Source organism: Solea solea, chromosome 21, assembly GCF_958295425.1.
Source record: "Solea solea chromosome 21, fSolSol10.1, whole genome shotgun sequence".
Classification (NCBI taxonomy): domain Eukaryota; kingdom Metazoa; phylum Chordata; class Actinopteri; order Pleuronectiformes; family Soleidae; genus Solea; species Solea solea.
The window spans coordinates 1,394,096-1,412,671 of NC_081154.1; the positions used below are offsets into that span (position 1 = coordinate 1,394,096).

The following is an 18,576-nucleotide window of genomic DNA, read 5'->3' on the forward strand; positions in this document are numbered from 1 at the left end:
TGCAATTACACAGCGGGAGCAGTCAGGCATGTGGTTCATTAGCTCGTCAGGTTACAAAATTAGCTGCATTGATTGTTCCAAGTTTATTATTTACGGTGCCATTAAATGATATATTTCAGCTTCTTATTATGACACCGAGCTTCAAATCATCAGTGTGTGGAGGAACTTTTTTGCCTCAACTAACTATCGTCACCATTTCTGTCACAATCTCAATGCTGATTGTCGTGAATGACACAAACTTCACACGTGCACATGATTCCAGTCTCCTGCCTCTTTCTGTTCATGTCTCTAATTTGTGTTTGTGTCGCAAAATCAATATCATGTCTATTTTGACTTTTTACTTTTGTTTATGTCCCATCAACTACTATAAAAGAGAAATATCGCAATATTTTGTGTGGCAATAAATCACCTTGTGAGACACCATGTATGGATTTTATTTAGCATTTTTTGTTGGCCTTTTTTAGTCCACTAGATGGTGCACTAGAGGTGCTATATCGCAATATATGATTTCGCAAATACTCTGTATTTACGCAATATCGTGATAATAACGTATTGTGATTTAAATATCGTTATAATATCGTAACATGGTGTTTCTGTCGATTCCCACCGCTATTCACAACCTATACCGCAACCTTCCACAAGGGGGCCACTGTGATGACTTGGCTTGTCACTTTTTGAAAGCTTGTATAGCTGGGTTTCCATTACCACCAGAAATGCGTAAATATCGCCAAAACACTTTAACATTCTCCTGAGGAGGTTTTTCGAGACGAATGGACGTAAACATTTATCGCAAACGTGTAATGAAAACACTTTTTTCCACATTTACACTGTATACGACGTCACCGGATACGACATAGTTCAGCCGGTGGAACGCAAAATGCTCTCGCAGGACACTTTGTCGAAAATTTTAAGAAATATCGCTTTTATTTTGCTAAAAACGGCAATGAAAATTTATGATAATCCTGGAAGAAGATTCATCATTAGTTTCCAAAATAAACGCACCCAAAGTTTGTATAAAATGTTCTGTATGTTGAGATTCCCTTTCGTAAACATTTACCAGCTGACTTCGCGGTCCATTGTACAAAATATTAGCTTTGCGCTAGCACTACGTAGCACTCGCTAGGCTACAGTGGCCTGACTGTGATGACTAAAATATGACTAAACAAACACTGTTCAGGGAGCGATTCTAACACAGATGTAAAACACAGTTCAATCCCATAATGTCCAGGTGTCACCTGATTCAGAGCGACAGGAAAAGGTGAAAGACAGACGCGACGCGGCCCTGTAAGGACGAGTAACGGATTAAACGGCCGCGTCTCCACAGACTGACAGTGAAGGACGAGCAGGAAGTGTTTGAAGAGTCTTTCCTTGTGATAGAAATGTGTGTGTACAGTGACTTCAAAGACACTCGCGTCAGCATCACACACACACGACAACAACAAAGACTGCTGCTTATTTTTTTTACGCTCAGGAAATTTCGGTGACACTTGTGTTGCCACCTGTCAAAAGTAATAAAAAAAAACCAGCTCCTCCTCAGGGTTTTTCTCTACTGTAGATATTTTATATAATAATTATAATATATAATAATTTGATCCACAGAGGAAACACCGACTGGAACAAGTCTTAATGAGGAGCATTGTGTGATTTACTGCTTTTCATGTTATACTTTTTGACACGTTATATCACTGTTCGACGAGTCTTTCACTCCCTGCACCAAAGTCCGTGGGGAAAACAACATGGGATTCTTAATCCACTGCTGCCTTCACGATTAACTTCAAGTTTGTCATTTTGTGAGTTTGGGGTTTTAAATCCTTCATTCTGATGAACCTGATGTTTAGTGGCTGAAATCTTAGAAAAGAACCCGTAAGAATCAGTCTCTACGTCTTATGCAGTTACAGCATCTACCAGCTGCAGCTGACGCTAACTAAAGAGAGTCTGCTTTTCCAAGCGCGACAGGTGAAACCAACGACAGCTGAAATGAAATCACCAGTAACAGTCGGCAAAAGAAACACAAGTGAGCAACAAGAACCAACGACAAACACCACGACGACAGCTTCAGGCTCAGCAGCAGCAGCAGCAGCGTTATAAGCGGAAAGGAGCGAGCGCGATCGCACCTCAGTCTGACACTCAACGCTTCTATTTAAAGCTGAGCAGACGATGATGAAGCTGTGAGGACAATAGAAACGTGATTATTCTGGGCTGTGATAATGAAGTGGACAGATAATGTGTGTCCTCTTCAGGGACTGCTTTTCTCTAAAGCCGCTGACGCAGGATCTTTGAAGATCTGTAAAAATGGGTCACGGTCATTTTTAGAGTCACAGATGTTCGGCTGACATTTGACCTCAGGGTTCACGTCCCCGGACTCCCTGACCTTTAACCCAGCCATAAATCACACAAAACCATGACGTCTTCCTCTGCACATGTGTGTGTGTGTGTGTGTGTGTGAACCAGGAGAGGTGACCTTTTACTTGTTTGCCCGTCACCTCCTGCAAATGGAAAACAGCACTGGAGTGTCGACAACAAGCACCAAAACATCAGCTCCACATTAGATTATATTCACAGAAATAAACCACATTATCACATGAATGGGCTTCAAAACAAGGTGAATTAAAGCAGCGCTGCTCTTTCACCACGTTCTCGTTCTCCTCCTCCTCCTCCTCCTCCTCCTCCTCCTCCTCCTCCTCCTCCTCCTCCTCCTCCTCCTCCTCCTCCTATCTGCAAACTCAAGGCCTTCCACAGACTCCTCCCCCTCCTCCTGTCAGCCGGCAGGAGTCTCAATGAGTGCGTCACAGGTGTTTGTGCAGTTGTGACGCAAGGCTGTGCAAGGACGAGGTTCGCTCAGGCTCCGCCGCCACCGCCGCAAGCGTTTGTTGCCTCACACGGCTCAGTGGAGCGGGGATGGAGGAAGAGGAGGGGAAAAAAAGAGAGAGAGAACTCTGCTGCTCCAGAGTGAAGAAGAAGAAACGGGGTCGGTGGTAAACGAGAACATAAATCATCTGAATGAGACACATGAGTCAGTAAGCAGAATTATGCTCTGAATATTAGCATCAGCAACTTTAGCCATGGAGCAGCTACTGTACATGAGTGTGTGTGTGTGTGTGTGGGGGGGGGGGGGCAGTATTCAAGGATACATCTACATATTCCTCTGTTTTTGATTAAAAACAACAACAACAGACTGAATTCATATCCAGTTCCGCCCACATTTTACAGAGAGAACACTGTGTCTAATGTAGCGAATAAATTACACCTGATGTCACTTTGAGTTGGTAAACAAATCATTATTCAGGAGGTGTTTGGTGATAAAATAACAACTTCATTTTATGCATGTTATTTAAAAAAATGTGGAGATAAATCTCGACTAAAAAGGTTTACACTGGGGACCCACAAATCTTCTGCGACCCATCTATGGGTCCCCACCCAGTCTTTGGGAACCAATGTTTTAGATCATTGTTTCCCAAACGTTTTAAAGCTTTCATTTTATGCACGTTACTCCAAACATAGTGACTGAAAAACGTGACATCTACGTGTCCAATTAACCTCTGTGTAGGACTGTGGGAGGAAACCACAAAGGGTTTCAAACCCGGTTCTTTATACAGCGAGGCAGCATTGCTATCCACTATGCCACTGTGTTGCCCATTGTTGAAGGCATAGAAACGTACATCTTGACTAACAGGTTGGAAAAGTTCTGCAAAATTTTATTGGGGGGGACCCAAAATAAATCTCTCACGTCCCATCTGTGGGTCCCGAACCAGTGTTTGGGAACCACCTTTTTTTCAGATCAGTGTTTCCCAAACTTCAGCTCCAGCTGTCAGCTGCTGTAAACCTCAGCTGGTGGGAATGACCTGGAACTTTTTGTTTGACCTTGAGGGGATTTGGGATTAAAGTTGTGGATAATGTGTGTGTGTGTGTGTGTGTGTGTGTGTTCTGTCATAAACACTGTCCTTGTCAGGACCAGTCATCCTCATGGAGACCAAAACCTGGTCCTAATGAGGCTGAACCTCATTTCTGAAGAACTGGAAAGTTGAGGTTAAGGTTAAGCATTTAGTTGTGATGGTTAAGGTTAAGGTTAAGGTTAAGGTAAGGGGATAGGGAAAGCATTGTGTCCATGAGTGTCCTTGCTGAGAATGCTGTGTATGTGTGTGTGTTGATATGGGTATTAATGTAATCCTGCTGGAATCTGGCATGGATTCACTTCACTGGCCACACAGTGATGGTCAGAGATAGAGACGACGTATAAGGACTTATGTAAGAGGTTTCACGTCTCTCCCTCACTCTTTCACTCCTACACGAGCAGAGTAAAGACAGGACGTGCAGCAGAGAGACAGGTTAACGTGCAGCAGAGAGACAGGTTAACGTATGACGACCCAACGCCATCTCAACCTCCACAAAAAACTCAAATAGAGTTGAAGTTTGAAGCTGTTTTAGAGGAAAACAGCCGAGTGTTATGTTTACTGACAAGAGAAGGGTGCTACCGAGCTAATGCTATCTACAGAACCTGCCAACCACAACGTTCGTAAAGAAAAACATCGTAAAACCTTAAAGTAAAACACCCAAGAAATGTGCAATACACATAAGTTACCGTAATATCTGCCGACATATCTGAAACTTTCAGTTAGCATCAGGCTAACATCCTGTAGTAGACGTTTTTGAAAAGTGTAATTTAACCTTAATTCTGTTTATAACTGGGATGAATTAGCGTGCTATGCTAGTAAAGTGCCCACTCTACCCCATCACAATATAATAAATAATAATAAATTAACTACAAAACTGAGCACAAGTAGTTTTCTAATTAAAAAATGACCAACGTTCTCATCTTTTATTGGCAAAAACAAATTGTTTGAGTGAAAGTTTTGTCAAAGAACGGCGCGGTTACATATCAATGCACATTATTAAGTGGTGATACGTAGAACCCTGGGGCTTCTGCAGTGGGTAAACGGCGTTTACCTGCGTGTCAAACAGACTACACCACTGCTTTTGTGTAAGCACACTTAAGACATTTAATTACCCATGTCAGACCAGTTCATGGTGTGTACAGCAAACAAGGGGTGTTGTGGTTGTGGGGTATTTCTGTTATTTCTGTCCTGTCCTCGGCAGACAGACGGGCATTTTGTCTCTGTTTTCTTCAAATGGCAACAGAACTGAAATATGTTACATGGTTGTGAATAACCACAGCTAAATATGAAGAAAGATACAAATATAAACATCAATAATGTCCATAAATCATATTTACGAACAATAAATAGTTACGGTAACACCGGAGCTCCCAGGTCAGGACCGGGAGTGACATTAACCGTAAAACTAGCAGTGGCGGCCATCTTGGAAGCCCATGTCGGGTATTAGCGATGTTGCTAGAACGTTCTGAAGTTGGAAATCAGACTCCGCACCAATATTCAATATAGCTGCACATGTGACCTTTACCTTTTCATCACCTCCGCTATGGAAGTTATGTTTTTCATAGTTTATCCTTGTGTTAGCAACTTCCTGTCTACAGTTTTAGACGGATCAATCTGTGCATGTGATTTGAAACTCTGTCAAAACTCAGCGGATTCAAACTAAATTTGGCGTGTGTGTGGACAATCAGACCCTCTAGCATAGACCTCTAGCATTTCATCCTGACGTCACCATAACCCTGGATTATGGCTTTGGCGGCAGTTTAAATGTAGCATGGTTTAGTTCTATTGAACAACATTGTTCACTTGTGTATATCTCAGCAACATTTTAACAGATCAGGGCGGATTTTGTCATGTTTATGTAAGATAATAATAGCTTTAAGGAGGTTAAGTTCTACACAAATCCAGAAACTGTCACCATAAATTAACATGAAAGAAAAAAACACAACCCCTGCTGGCGAGGAACGATTCCTGCCAACAAGAAACCCTGTTATTCTGTAAAATATCTAATGACCGTGACTGTTTTAAAGGCCACGTTAGCCCCCGGAACTTCACCCTACCCGTCTATCTCAACAAGAATCAGCGGTAAAGGAGTAAGGGCGTAGATTTCCCTGCCGGTCAGCAGAGCAAAACAAAGTGGCTCAGTGTCACTCACAGTCCAACGTGGCCCGACAGAAAATCCCATCAAGTCATGTTTCACCTTGGTGAAAGACAGAGAGTGGAGACGAAGGAGCCGCCGCTGAATACACAAGCAGAGCGATAGGAAGGACTGTAACAAAAGCTGCAATCAATCTTTCCTTCAGCTCAACTCTGCTGAGTTTATTAACATGGCGAGTGAAGTTCAAGTCCTGGATTGAAGGAGATAAGAGAGTGTTTGTGTGTCACCTTTGACCTTTCACTCTCTCACACACACACACTCCTGATCTCCCTCATCATGTCCTCTCCCTAAGAAAACTCATTTGATGTGAAAACATATAATCCCAAAATGTGTGTGTGTGTGTGTGTGTGTGTGTTTGCACGAGCTCATTGGACTTGTGTAAGCGGCTCAGAGCGTCACCAGGCTGTCGTGTTAAGAAGACTCTCCCGCCCCGACTTTAGTTACTGCTGATGATTACGAGCTCTAACATATAGTACAGTGGAAAAGTCTCAGGCTTGTCTTTCCTTGTGTCGACCGTTTTCACAGCAGTAACATTATCTAAGGTTGCACTGCAGGTTTAATGCAGAACTATGCAGGATTACCAAGTCTTACCCTACCCTCATTTAGCAGATTCAGACTCATTGTGATGGTTAAATGTCTTGTTGTGGGCAGATTGGGGGCAGATTGGGGTCTCCACTGCCCCCCAGTGTCTGGTAGGTGAAAACCAACCTTGCAAGACCAAGGCTGCCAACCAGGAGTTCAGGAGGTCTTGTGGTCTCAGTCTTGAGAGTTACGTATTGGCGAAGTCTCGGTCTTGAGCGTTGAGACCCAAGAATTGGTGAGACCTCCTGATTCTGAGGAGACCGGGCCAGCGGCCCTAATCTTGTCAAGGCTGGTTTTCTGCTAATGTACAGTAGGGGGCAGTGGAGACAGCCCCCAATCTGCCCGCAACAAGACATTTAACCATCACAGTGACTCTGAAGCTAGTGGGGTAACAATTTGGTAATCCTGCCTAGTTCTGCTTTAAACCTGCAGTGGAACCTTAATTAATTAGAGCTGAGTTTCCGCTAACATACAATAGGGGGCAGTGGAGACAGCCCCCAATAAGACATTTAACCATCACAACGACTAAATTGGGGTAAAAATCCTGCATAGTTCTGCTTTAAAGTACACAGTGAACTCTTAAAGCTGGCACTGGTACTGTTCATTTTTCAGGAGCTTTGCCAACATGGCACTGTGAGACAACCGAGTCACGTGACGTCCAGAGCTCTACTGAAGGAGACTGCGGACACTGTGGAGAAAATGAAGGTGCGTTTGTTTTGCCCTGTTTTCTCTGACCTGCTATATAAACAGAACGGTTGTTTGCCGGCGAGCCGGGGTGTGAGATGAAGGATGGAGGGTTAGAGGATGCTGCAGCAGTCGTCTGCTGCCGAGTCCAATGGGGACAACATGAGTCCATCTCATCTCTTAATTACTGTCATCCCTGAGACCCAGCCGGCTAATAAGTGCCCCGCTACACTGCAGCAGGCTGGAGACTCAGCTGAGCTTGAGCAGATGGAGGGAGAGCGTGAACCTCTCTGCTTCACCACCAGCCGGAACAGAGCGAGTCAACTAGGCCTTTTTTCACCATCTGGACTCGCAGGCAAAGCTCAGCTCTCTCCTTCACACACACACACATACTTTATTTTTGTAATAACACAGGTCGTGCTACAGCCTGTTCCCAGTCACAGCTGATTTGTAAGAACATCTATTATCATTATCACCCCTGAAAACCTCCGTTAGAAACATCCACAGCACATATGCCACTGCTGCTGCTGCTGCTGCTGCTGCTGCTGCTAAAATAAAAAAACAAGGAACTTCTTTACATGACTACATTTACTCGTGATAAAGAAGAAGTGTCCAGGCTTTAAATAGCAGCACACGTCTGTAAATACACACACACACACACAGCTTTATCCTAGTACATCCATGTCACTGCTGTGGTGTGTTTCCCTTTCTGAGAACATATGGGCTGACGAGGATCAATGGCAGATATGGGCCGGTATTAGCACGGGCGCTAACGCGGCTAATCGCCCTAACTTTCTAAGATGTTCCCCTTGCTAATGTGGACACACACACACACACACACACACACACACTGCTGACCTCAATCCTCTTTCACTGGGTCTTTGGATTCAAGGACACAGGTATATTTAATCAAAGTCTGGTCACTACGGTCTTGGTTCTTTCTCCTCGCGCACTTTAGACAAAAGTGAGACAATGAAAAACACTCAATATGTTTCAATGATGTTAGTTAAATATTTATGTATTATTTCCATTAAAACCCGACTTTGCACTAAAACCATGAAATTGTACTAAATTTGTTGGACTAACATACCCAGATGATGTGGTTGTGAGTTGATTTCCGACTACATGTAATGTATACAATCAAGGGCTTAGTGGACATAGTGGGGGCAGTGGCTAGCACTGATGCCTCACAGCAAGGGCGGTCACCAGTTTGAATCCCAGTTCAACCGAGGGTCTTTCTGTGTGGAGTTTGCATGTTCGGGTTCATACAGAGGTGAATTGGACATTGGTGAATGGTTGTTTGTCTCCGTGTGTTGGCCCTGCGATGGACAAGGACAGTAGCCCAATTGCATTGACTTCCTTTCTGGTGTTTATGACACCCAAGGAATTCACAGTTTTCCATTTTCCATTTCAAGTGAAGTGGGCCAGTTGTTTGTCAGATGAATTTACCCAAACCCCCTGAGTTCACTCTCAACCTGGAACTGATCTGGAGTGAATGTGTTTGCGAGTTACAGGAGGATTTTGAAGACTTGTTTACATTCATTTACTAACGTGTTATCTTCCACATGATGGTCGCGGGGAGCCAATCCCAGCTGACATAGGACAAAGGGCGGGGTCACACCCTGGTGGACAGGTCACCCGGTCCATCACAGGGCCAACACACAGAGATACAACCAATTAACTCTCACATTTACACCTACGGTCAATTTAGAGTGTCCAAGTGTCCTCTGCATGTTTTTGGACTGTCATAGGACACCAGAGACCCCGGGGAGAGCCGACGCACACGTGTGGGTCTACTCGTTATCGTGGACATGCTAATCGCACAGGACTCAGAAAACACAATGAGCAAATGGTCTTTCTTGGATTTCACAGAAAGAGAAGTTGGCTTGTGACCGAAGAGTTCAAGTCCTGCCAGGTCAAGGGCTGGCGGCCCAGAACACTCTTGTGCAGCTCTGAACGTCCTTGTGGATGTGGATGTGGAATCTCTTGGTTTTATTGACCTTAACGGCTACTGCAAACAGACGCATCACTGACGACAGGAACTCGATAGCATCTCACCTCAAACCACCTCGCATACACAAAAATAATGGCTCGCAAAACAGCAGCTCGCAGTTAATGCAGATAAGTCTCATTAACCTTTGTAGGCACTCTCTGTCCCCGCCTCCCTCTCAGTGTCCCTGGGTCCACACTGTCCTTCAGTCTTTCCATCTCTCTCATGAATGTTTGATACGGCTGCCAGCTGCTGCTCTCTACGTCTGAGGGCAGCGCATGTTCTTGTTTGCAAAAAAATAAAAACAACAACACAGGCCTTGGATTGTTTTTGTGATCACGCATGTGTTTGTGGGACAGTTTGGAAAAACAAAAGCGCTTTTATATGAAAGGCTTTCCGTCAAGGCGGAGTAGCATGCGGCGGCCGATGACAGCGCTATTTTGCCGTATACATAAAGTCATTGTTTGGTGTCCAGCAGCAGCAGCAGCAGCAGCAGCAGCAGCAGCAGCAGCAGCAGCAGCATCTCAAAAACCTTTCCCAAATGAAGTGTGGGCAAATGTCCATCCCACACACAACTGCCCTGTGTGCGGACATTTTCCGCCTCTTCTATTGTTGGATTTCTTTCCTCGTGAGTGCGTAGCATTCTTGATCATAAATTCCTGAGCACTTGTTTTTCCAATACAAATCATGTGAGGAGGAGGTGGTGGGGAGTTCACACACAAAGAAGCTCAGCTACACAAGCGAAAACAAAAAAGAACCAAAACAGTTCTGTCTCACTCTTTTAAACACACACTCAGCAAGAGCTTCCCTCCACACTGACACCCAGAGGATTCACGGATAGAGTCATACGTCTCCCCTGTGTCCTCACAGCAACAATCTGACAACCAGCTCACACTTTCATGCAAATGAGGCGGCGATCCAGAGAAGTGTCCTGGAGAAACTGACACTTATTCTAATTCCATAACAACTCCACGGCAAACACAAAGTTTTTATGCACACGTGCGCTTATTGTTTGAAAGAGGGAAATGATCGTGCGCACGCATTAAGTTGCACCGGTGATAATAAAAGTTAGATTTGTTGCACTATAAACATACAGTAGATGAATATTTAAACAGCAATTTGATTTCACTCTGCAGACACATTTTAGCAAGGACGCTGTTTTGGCTGCAGAAATTCAGAATATCCTAAAAAAAAAAAAAGGGGGGGGAACCAATCACAAACTGAGCTAGAGGCGGGCTTCATGCTGTGTTCACATCGGATATCTATCACGCCGCGGGATCATTTTGTACATTTTGTGACGTGATGGACGCGAGTCGCTGTATTTTAAACAGATGTAACGGGCATTTCTTCTCACCATCAACCACACAACAGGGCGGTTTCTTCACTGCAGATTAGAGTACAACAGTGCTTTAGTTTTCCCCTCCATGATGAGCAGAGTCTGGCCACTGGCTAGTACGTGACGCCATCCAGAAAATCTCAAAGCTGATTGGCCATTGCGTCCTCCGCCTGGCCGACGCGAAAAATCGTGTCTGTGCATTGACTTTGTATGTAAACCTGTGTCCAGTGTGAACGCAGCATAAGACGATAACGACGAGCAGCTTTTGTTTACATCCAACATGGCGGACACCGAAGAGCAGCTGTCTTTTAGAAAACTCCAAACCGTCTGCCACATCATCGGTCTGAGTGGTTGCTGGTACATCCAGTTTTCGTACATCGGCATTTTGATCTACGTCCGTTGGTCACGCCACTTGCAAATTAGCAAATGATAGAATAGTTGTGTTGGACAAATATATAATCATATCATCTGCATACATCAGAACAGGAAGTCAGTCGAATAATATCTAAACTGAAATGGGCCGAGGGCAGAACCCTGTGGAATTCCTGTTTTTACCATTTGATGTGTTCAAAACAAAAGGTGAAGCAAATATTTTGTGCAATACATCGATGCAGAAAGAACTCGATGCAAATTTGGCGTCAGGGTAAAGTTTTGAAATGATGTGTTGTCTTAAATCAAACATATTTAAACTTGTGTGGCGCAATGTCACGAAAGGGAACCAGCATTGATCCTCTCCCGACATCTAGATGTAGTAACGTAAACTGAGGACAAAACTATTTTTGCCAGGTAAAGAAATGGTTGAGGAAGTTATGATTTCTGTAAAGCTCTGTGGAGTTATGTAGCTCGAGCTTACAGTATTTAGTTTTTCTTCTTTATCTGTTCCTATGGGCAGCGTTTTTACCCAGAACATTAACTACAGCTAGGTACTGCATTTCCCTGTGTTGTTTTTGTCTCACGTGAAGCAGCTGCAGACGCGAGATGTCTTCATTCATGTATAAATGTCAGGATCTTCTCTCCGTTCATTTGACAGCCTTTCAAACTTGGCTAGGTGGTTTATTCAGGGCACCAACTTTCATGTTGTCTGGATAAGTAATACAGGAGAAGAAGAATAATAATAAAATAATAATAAAAAAAGGAACACATTGAACTGTTTCCTGGGGGGGAAATGTTCCTCAGTTTTATTGACAACAAAAGCGTTGGACACCAACATCGGCTCCCTGATGACTCTCCACAGAAAGGACTGTTATGCTCATTTATGAAAGGAGGACAGAGGCACTTGCCAATTTGCAGAGCCAATAGGAAAAATAACACAATGGCCACTTCATGAAATAACATTGCTGTGTAATGAAGAAACCAGTGTGGAGTTACATCATACTTTTATGTTTTGTAGCTTGTACCCTGTTTGATTAACTCTCCTGTCAGCCATCCACCTCCTCCTCCTCCTCCTCCTCCTCCTCCTCCTGTGAAACAGTGCTGTCTAACGTGCAGACGACAGATCTGGGTCACAGTGAACCTGAGGCCAGTGTCTCCCGTTACTCTACCTCCAGAGTTCGGACCTTGAAGCCTTTAACTGGGATTCAAACTTTGTCTCGGAGGGATATCTATCACAGTCAGCAGAGCCGGTCAGCAGATCGGCTCCAAACCTCGGGCTCTCGCACACATAAATGATAGGTTTTGGTCCCTCTCGTGGTTCAACGACACATTTTCCCAACTCTGGGGAAAGTGATTGCACAGTGGCCGGGAAACGCTGAGTAGAGCGTGTTCACGTGCATTTGCTGTGGGCTGCAGGTGCTTTGTTCGTGATGGATTCAGGGAACGACAACTCGCTACGTTTTAATGCCTTCACTTCTATCACTACATCCACCTCTGTGTGTAAAGCAGAGCTCTTTCTTCCCCCTCGTTCCCCATTTGCAGTTACTGAACCAACAGCAGACTTTCATTCTTTAAGCGTCATTAAACCGGTGCGGCATTCAAGGCCCTCGAAACCAAAATAGAGAGAAAAGAAGCTACAAAGTGAAAGAAACTGCAAAGTCTGGTGATAATTCAGGTTCAGCTCCTCACACTGGTTAATGGTTGTTGTCGTGGACTCAAGCAGATCCTGAAACCATTAGATATAACGTGTGCTCTGCAAAAACACATCAAAGCATGTGGATTTTCCACTCATAGTCTGGTTTTTACTTTTTACACCATTGTCGTAAAAAATAGTCGACAAAGCAGCTTTAAGACACAGCCTGGCTAACACAAGACTCAAACTCAAGCTCGTTTGATCCACACCTAAAAATCCATATCCTGGCTAACGTCTGGAGCTATTAATGCAGTTGGTTAATGATAAAAAAAAGAAAAGAAAAAAGTAGTAAAACAATCACCAGTTCTTCTGTCTGGAGCTAGCTTCATTAGCTGTTTGGAAGCCATATGCCTTTGGCTAAAATTAGCGAAATTTGCCAGCAGTTTGGCTATAGCATTAGCTAAAAATTAGCCAACAGAATAGCTAAAACATTGAGCATACTAGCCACAAAGTTAGCTAAACACATAACTCAGTTGAGCTGTTGATTTTAATTCAAATTTTAGTTTCTAACTTGAGTTGTAACTTTTAAACACTTTTAGGGTTAAAAGTGATCAATGTTAGACTTTACTGGACTGTTCATGCTCATTTTGAAATGAGCATGTTCTTCCTTCTGGAGCTAGCTTCATTAGCCTCTAGCTATGATTAGCTACAACATTAGTCAGCAGACGAGCTAATTAATACATTTGCCAGCAGTTTGGCTAAAATATTAGCTAAGAATGAGCCACAGACTAGCCTCAATGTTAACTAAAACTACACTATACCCCACAAAGGTTAGCATAAGGTGATGATTCACGCTGAAACACATACATCAGTCTAGCTGCTGAGTTTAAACAGTATTCATATTTTAATTTCTAGTTTGACGTGTAACGTTAAAATGCATTTAGGATTAGATTTTATTGGACTGTTAATGTTAGCCTGAATTCAGATAGCAACCACAAACAACCTACAGTCAGAGGATACGTAGGTTACCACACAGTGAATTATGACATATTATTAAAGAAGACTGTCTTTTAGGGGAGGTTTGTTATTTGAAGCTTATCTCCACCCAGAGGCAGGATGTGGAAGCAGGTGCTGAGGTTAAAGGTCAAGTCCCTCACCATCCTTTGGTCATAGAGCACTGCTCCTCGCGGGGTTTGAACCCCAAGGTGGTGACCTTCCACGGTTTGGTTTGTTTGTCTTGGAGAGGACTTCATACCAATGGATTGGAGGGCAAAGGTCTCACACACACACACACACAGGTGTGCACAGCTATTCTTGTTAGCCAGAATCTCTGCCTCACTGGGACCAGGCCTTGGTCTCCGTGAGGACCCTACTAAGGTCCTCACACATACAGAGAGAGGATCTCCAGAGCCGAGGTGAAGAGAGAACCTGTTTCCATCTCTTCTTTCCCACCTTCTCTTCACATCAGTGCTCAGTGCAGATCACAGCCACACCTCAGTGTGGAGGCAAAGATCATAAAAACACAGCAAACCAAAGCGAGGGTTTCACACTTCAGCTGATCCGTGACGGCGTACACTGCCGCAGGACGGGTCAGAGAGCAGATCACCACAGTCGGGTGTATCTGTGCTGGTCTAGAGTCAGCCTTGGGTCCTGCAGTGTTGAGCACATGCACTAACGTCTCACTAACAAGGGTTTGAAGGCTACGACAGTGAGAGAAGCTTCATTTGGATAATAAACGTGACTGATCATAACCTTCCTGGAAACTTAAAAACCACCACATGAGCTGCTGCTCTACGTTTGTGACACTTCAGTAAATCCAAAGAAAGAATAACACATTTTAACTCACAGTTAGAGGCAGCAGTGGATGGACGACGCAGGAGAGTCGGCGGATTACGAGGAGACACAAACTTCTGTATCCAGGCAGAAAAAGGCTGCAAAACAACAAGAAAACACAGTGTTTAGACAATTAACGTGACATTAAAAATAAAGGCGTACTTCAGAGAATACTGCAGCGATTATAAATATCTGTCATAATATCAGCTCAGTCTGTTGCACTCAACAGCCACAACTTACTTATATTAAGTAGTAATATAATCGGATTACACATGATTAGCCTCTAAAAAACTGTATTTTATTGATCGCATCGTAGCTAATATTGACTTTAATTTCATAAATATAGAACAGAATGTTCTCAGAGTATATTTTATTGATCTGCTGCTGCTGCAGCTGCAGCTGCAGTCTCTTCCTCTGTCTCTTTATCTCGCTCTGTAATTCATCAGAGACACTTTGACCGCTGCTCTCAGTATCATGTGGGGGGCGGGGCATTCGCACCCAAAAATCCATTTATTGACCACTTATTAACATTTACAGCTGCAGACCTACACGCTCAGCAGCTGCGGGGAACACAATATAAATGTGTCATGAATTCCTCTGATTTTCTAGATCTATTTCAAGAACTTATTCATTTGTTGCCCGTGGGCCTGGAGTACAGGCAAGATGGCCGCCTAAGTGCCGTGACAGGAAAGGAGAGGGAAAAAAGGTAGAATTGAAAAATGACACACAACGCGCTCGAGAGATTCTCTGCTTTTGTCTTTGCCTGAGGCTGCTGGCTGATAACTGTGTGTGTGTGTGTGTCTGACACAGCAGATCAAAGTGAGCAATATGCACTCACACCAACAACTTTAACACTGGAGGTTAAAAATGATGGTTCAGGGCTTTTTATTTGGAAGCATGATTGTACTGACTCACTGAAAACATGGCTGCCAGTGGTGAGGGAAACAAGGACAAACACGTTTAAACCTCTTAACTCAGTAAATCTGCTTAAGTTCACAATATCTTAAAACATCACTGTTTTAGCCTTTTTTAGTACAAGAAACTGCAGTTTTTAAACTACTTACTCTCCTGCACCAAAGTCCGTGAGGGACACAGCATCTGCAGGTCTTCTGCTGCGTCTTTGGGAAGTTTGTGCAATTGAGGTCAATCTGAAAAAATAAGACATTTGAATTTACTGACGGAGGCAGAAGTGGATTCAAAAAATCGCTGATTTTCTCTATGGGCTTTGGTGCGGGAAAGTGAGAGAGGTTTATAAAGTGACACAAACAGAAAATGTCGTCAAACTGAGATAAAGCAATAAAAACACTCTTAAGATATCATAGACTTAGACACACACACACAGAGAAAACAACTGTCAAAGGAAGGAATTCCTCACAACAAATGATGAAGACGTGGAATGACAAAGAGGGCAGTGTGTGTGTCTGTGTGTGTGTGTGTGTGTGTGTGTGTATATGAGCAGTGTGATGAGACAGAAATAGAAAAAAAACGTGTGTGTGTGTACCTGGTATTCCTTATGTTGTGGGGACATAAATCAGTTCACACAGGCACATCATGGGGACTGGACTTCCTTATGGGGACAACAATCAGGCACATTTTAAGGTGAAGACATGAGGTCACAGGGTCAGTAGTTATTAGATTAAAGGTTAGATGTAAGTCAATGTAATGTCCTCTGAAGTCATGGAAACCAGACTCTGTGTGTGTGTGTGTGTGTGTGTGTGTGTGTCTCCGAGGCGACTCCAGCTGTGTGTTTATCCTGCACCAGAGATGACGAAGCAGACGAGGACCGAGACGAGGGCGAGAGAGACTGCGTAAACACACACACACACACACACACACTCACACAAAGGTGCGTGTGTGTGTGTGTGTGTGTCATGCTGAGTAGTTGCATCACAGCAAAGAGGAGGAGAGGGTGAACTCCAGTGAGCAGGGATTTCTAAACATGGGACAAAGTCGGTATCTCACACACACACACACACACACACACAAGACGTCTTAGTGAGGACACATCATAGACATAATGCATTCCCTGGCCCCCCTTACCCTCACCTTAACCCTAATCACAACTACACAACAACTAAAACCAGGTCTTAACCCTGAAAAAGAACTGTTTAAAGTTGTGAGGACCACAAAGATATAAATAGCAGTTCATCTCCTGAGGACAGGAGACACTGCTCTGACTTCCATTCCAGTTCATGTCCAACCTCAACCTTAACTTAGCCACACTAAGCAGTTCCTTAGAAACCAGTTTCTGCCGCATTAGAACCAGGTTTTGGTTTCCATGAGGACTAGTGGTCCTGACAAGGTCAGTGTTTAAGGTCCCAAAGAGGTAACAAGAACAAGAACACACACACATATGAAGTATATGTGTACATATATACATACAAGTATATATACATACATACATATACATGTATATGTATATATATATACACACACATACACACACACACACAACAGTGTTACTATAAACAGAGGTGAGCAGTGTTTTGAGTGGGAGCAGATAAACAGGTGTGGAGCCACCATGTGGTCGTGTTACATAACTGCAGATAAGAGACTGATTATAAAGAAACACAACACAGCGGCCTTCTGTGACCTTATGACCTTTCATTCTAACAGTAAAAAAACTGTTTTTATTTTACAGTTAAACATTTACTTTTGGATCCACACTTTAAATTTCCACTCAAACCTAATTTGGACTTTAAACACTTAAACAAACTTTAAGCCCAGTTGCACTGTGGGAGAGAGAGTATTTTTGATGATAATGTGAATATTATTAAGAAAACTGTAAACCTCATTTGTTAGTGTTTAAAGCTCCAGTATGTAAATGCTGTCGCCAAAACACTGCTAGTGTTGCTAACCACCATCTCACTTATGTTTCAGAGAACCAGGGTTAGGTTCCTTAACCTAAACTTCTCTTTAGCTTTAAGTGGAGCCAAACGTTAGAAAATAGAATCCTGTTCTGTACGTCGTCCACAAAAACACGACAAAGCTTCCATGACTTTTTCAGTTTATTCTTTTTTTTTTATTTGAAAAATCGGGATTTAAACGGGATCTTGAAAATGCTCGCTGGTCTCTGGAAACTCACACACACACACACAAACCAGGCTCATCTTGTTGTGTACAGTATCTGTTACTTAACCTGCTACTCCACTATCAGGGCCGTGATCCGTGACAGCCAGCCTTCCTCCTCCTCCTCCTCCTCCTCCTCCGAGCTCGGGGAAGAGATTAGAGCCTGGATCTGTCTCTGTGAGGTCAAGTTCCACTTCAGCCTCATTCAAACAGCTGAGACTCGAGGCTTTGAATAGAAGAGCGAGAGAACCAATGACGAGCAGAGGAGGAGCGGAGGAGGAGTGGAGGAGGAGCAGAGGCCTCACCAGGAAAACAGAAACTCTGTCGCTCCACTGCGCCACCTACTGTCGGTACAGTCATAGAACTTATTTGAATTATCACAAAAACCTCCGTTATTTTATATTCATTTTTCTTTATACACTTATAGCTGTTATTCTAAATATTAGTTTTAATTAAGTGACATTTGGAGAACAAATTAGACGAAAACTGATGTTTTTATGAAATTAAGTGAACTATCAAAACACAAAAACCTCATCAGTTTAAACAAAGGCATAAAGAAGTTTATCGTCTATAAACTGTAAATGTTTGTTAATTGTTGGTTGGTTTCTGCACATCATTTTCAGAAAATTGTGCTTACTGTTTTTCTGTATTTAGTTTATATTTAATTGTGGGTATAGAAGGGAGCATGGAGGTGCATCCAATATAAAGAAAACATGTTTATTAATAAAATTACATTGGGATTAATTGTTTTTTTTCTTCCCATTTTCATTTTCACAATTGTTGCTTTTAATTGTTTAGTGTTTATTTGTTTTTCATTATTTTCACGTTCTTTAACATTCATAACATACAAAGGTTTGTATTTTTTATGTTTCACACGTCATATTGCCAAATGTGAATCTGTAATACTTTAAAATCCAGGTTTCCTTTCTTTTTCTGCACTGTGCATTCTTTTAATTAGTATTATTTTACACATTCTCTCTTATCATTCTGTACCTTTTTATTGATGTTATAATAGGGTTTTGTTTTAAT

At 43.0% G+C, this 18,576-nt stretch overlaps 1 long non-coding RNA gene across 6 annotated transcripts in view; it reads right to left on the reverse strand.

Annotated features, from left to right (window-relative positions):
• The window catches only part of LOC131448218 (uncharacterized), an 88,674-nt gene extending 71,010 nt beyond the window's left edge, over nucleotides 1-17,664 (reverse strand). For 4 of the 6 annotated variants that reach the window (XR_009234179.1, XR_009234178.1, XR_009234175.1 and 1 more), the window contains exons 1-3: nucleotides 15,980-16,296; nucleotides 15,543-15,626; nucleotides 14,492-14,576 (exon numbers count right to left, since the gene is read on the reverse strand). This is a non-coding gene — a long non-coding RNA (uncharacterized LOC131448218). Of the gene's footprint in view, nucleotides 1-14,491; nucleotides 14,577-15,542; nucleotides 15,627-15,979; nucleotides 16,297-17,617 lie in introns of those variants that run through there. The other 2 variants (XR_009234176.1, XR_009234180.1) reach the window with 2 other exon arrangements.
• Nucleotides 17,665-18,576: the final 912 nt, after the last annotated feature.